This window comes from Cicer arietinum, chromosome 6 (genome assembly GCF_000331145.2).
Source record: "Cicer arietinum cultivar CDC Frontier isolate Library 1 chromosome 6, Cicar.CDCFrontier_v2.0, whole genome shotgun sequence".
Taxonomy (NCBI): Eukaryota; Viridiplantae; Streptophyta; class Magnoliopsida; order Fabales; family Fabaceae; genus Cicer; species Cicer arietinum.
In genome coordinates, this window is record NC_021165.2 from 23,999,338 (window position 1) to 24,002,890 (window position 3,553).

The following is a 3,553-nucleotide window of genomic DNA, read 5'->3' on the forward strand; positions in this document are numbered from 1 at the left end:
TATATATATATATATATATATATATATATATATATATATACTGATTACAAGAAAATAACTAATAAACAATAATCACATAAATTAAAGAAAATAAAAGGAGAAATAAATATAAAAGAAGTAAAAAAATTGCACAATTAATTACGTTAGACTTGACTCTCTAAATATCCTCAATGGAGTCGCCAGCTGTTGCGGTCTAAAATTTCGAGTGTCTGTCGAATTCAATGGAGTCGCCACCAAAATTTATTTAAAATAGGAAAAATATTGAGAAACCCTTAAAAATAAATATAAAAATGGTATTTGAAACTAAATTTTGAGTTTAAGAGTCGAGTATGCGAAGGGAATGTGTTAGCATCCTACAACATCCATTAAAATACGATTACATATAATTAATTGCACAAAATTAATGTTAACTTATATAAATTTTTTTTTTTAAATGTGAATATAATCGTTTTTTTAAAATTAATATAAAGATAAAAGTGTATTTAAAATATAAAGAAAAAAAATAAATTTTTATTATTATAGTTGACAAGGGTGCGATCTTACTTCTACGTATCTCATAATGTGATGAAGAAATCAAAGTTACATAGTTCTTGAGTATAAAATGCGGATGCGTTTATTTCTTTAAAAGAAATACATTTTGTTGCAGAAATTTGGATTTGGTAAAAAAGTTGTTGATTTGATAAAAGAAAAAGACATATGGTCTGAGAAATTAATTTTGATGAGTATATTTGGTTGTTTGTTTAAATTTAGTTAAAAATGTTTAAGATCACAGAGTTGTTACAACTAATACGTTTTAAATTAAGATTGACAAGATGTCATATCTTGATCAATCCAATTTCATTAAAAGATTCTTATAATTTCAGAGTTTAAGATCGTCAAGTTGTCAAAACTCAAATGTTACAAATATTTAAGATTAATAAGATGTCTCGTCTCAATCAATTTCAATATTTATTATTTATTTTTGTTTTGTTTTTAAGAGAAATTAGAAAGCTAAACTTCTAATTTTAAGAAATAGTAAAATGGAATTGGACTTAAAATATAAATTTTAGTCAGAGATTAATAATAATAAAAACTAGTTGACCTATCAAACAGAGAAAAAAAATTAGACTATATAGTTAAATTAAAAAACAGTTGAGTTTGAAGTCCAAACTTTCTTTTAAAATAACAAAAAAAAAAGATATATATAAAAACAAGAAAAACCTAATCTTGGACAAAAAAAAAAAGGAGAAAAAAAGGGGGAGTCGGGAGGCTGGTAAGAAAGGAAGAAGAAATAAGAAAGAGAAGAAGAAAAGGAAAGTATTGGCTGCTTGGCGGTGGCGACGACTAGTCATGACGAAAGCGATGACTTAAGTCTCATTTTCCTCTTTTTTGTTTGTCTTGCATTTTGTTTGTTTCCCTTTTAACTTATTGCTAATTTTTTCTATAATATTTTTTTTTATTCATTTGTTTGGGTTAACAGTTTCTAACGTTAAAGATTGAAGAAGAAAAAAAAAAGAATTATAAACATAACAAACAGGGTTTGAAGACCATAAACATAATTTTTTTTTATTTGCATGTATATTATATGTAATAGCAAAAATAAATTATATATATATAATATTAATATTAAAAAAATTTAGAATACTTTACTTGTATCTTTTAATTTTTTCTTTTGTTTCTCTTTTACTTCTCATACTCTTTGTTGTTTTTTTTGTTGTCTTTAATCAAAGAAAAAAACTTTCTTTTGTTTATATTGATTTTTATTGTCAATTTATAAATTTAAATGATAAATCTGTATCAATAAAGTTCTGAATTTTTAATTTTTTTTATAGCAAAAATTAAACACTTTCATATAATTTGAGAATGAGGTGACTATATTTTTTATTGAGTGCACAAGTAGTAAAAATAATAACATTATTAGGCTAAAAACAAAACAAACAAAAAATTAATAAATAAACTTTGTAGCAAGGAAGCAAGAGAAATGAGGGAAGGAGGAAAACAAAAGAAAGGGAAAGAAAAGAAAAGAGAAAAGGAAAGCAGAAGGCGTGCCCCATAAGAGAAACATTTATTTTGTTTATATATTTATTTATTTATTTATTTTTAGGTGTTAAATGTAATATAATGAATATAGACTCAAAATTGGACCAAATTTATAAAATGATAATTTTTAAACTTATTAACAATAACTGTTAAATTAATATTATACATATTGTTACTTATTTTTTGAAATTATTTTTAATTGATTGGACATAATTAAGGTACTACAATTACCAATAAACCTATAAAAATTAGTGTTATATGTGGGACACAATGAACAAACTTAAAAAAAAAATCCTGAAATATAAACAAGAGATTTTCATGATAATAATGACATCATTTAATAAACAAAAACTACATTGATATGCAAATAATATTTCTCTATGGCTTTTACTTTGATGGATAATTTTGAATCTACTTCTTCATTTATGGAATTGTATTTATAATTGAAGTTATATTGTGACAATTAAACCATTTTGTTTAATAAGATCGAACAAAACATATTAAAATTGATCACCACTTAGAATCAACATACAACTAATATTTTAATTGAAAAAATAAGTTTTTTTTTTATCTTTTTTTTTTATTTTATTTTTTTATAAATTGTTTCTTAATAGCTAACTGGTATATTCATTGATATTTGTTAAATTATCCGCCTCATATCCATCTGATACTATCTTAAAATTTAGATTAAGTTTTACACAATCCCACAAAATCGACTTATAGGATAAGGAATACTCATCACTTATAAACAATTTGTGAGACATTATTTTATAAAATGTAGGACTCTTAACACTACTCATAATTTCCAACGCATTTAACTCAAAAGAATTAAATATAAATTTTGGAATACCATAATTATAAGAAGGGTTTATCTTAACAATTTTCTTAAAACCCCCTTTCTCAAACAAATTGTAAAGGCAAAAGTTAGTTAGACAAACTCAGTTTTAGCCAGCTTAGTTTCTAAAATACTTGTGTGAACAACCAAAAAGACAAAGTCCTTGTGTTTCAATTGTGCACAATGCATCCATGCACTCAATCATTGGGTTAAGATTCAACTACACTACAAAAATAGGAAATAGCAAGAATGAACTCTTGATCACTTATTCAAGGAAAATCTAATACCGTGTCAAACCCTTACTTGCAACAAACGTTTAATTGGTTAAAAAATGAATATTTTTAAATAAATTGAATAAATGAGTAAATCTAATTCGTTTATTTTCTATTATTTTACTTTCACATATCATTGTAATGTTTATTTTGTTCAGATTTATTAATTTACTTTGATTCAACACCGACATATTTAACTAATGATTTTAGTGTTGTCAACATTGTAAATTCTGATGCATAGGTATTCTGATCACTTTAATTTTGTTAATTTGAAGATATTTCGCTATTTTATGTTTTAATTTGGGTACTGTAAGTTTGTTCGCAGATTCATCAGTTTTAATTTTAGCAAATTTGTATTTCTTAATTAATGTACTTTTTTAATTTAAATGAATGAATATTAGCACCGCCATAATATTTTGTTCAGATT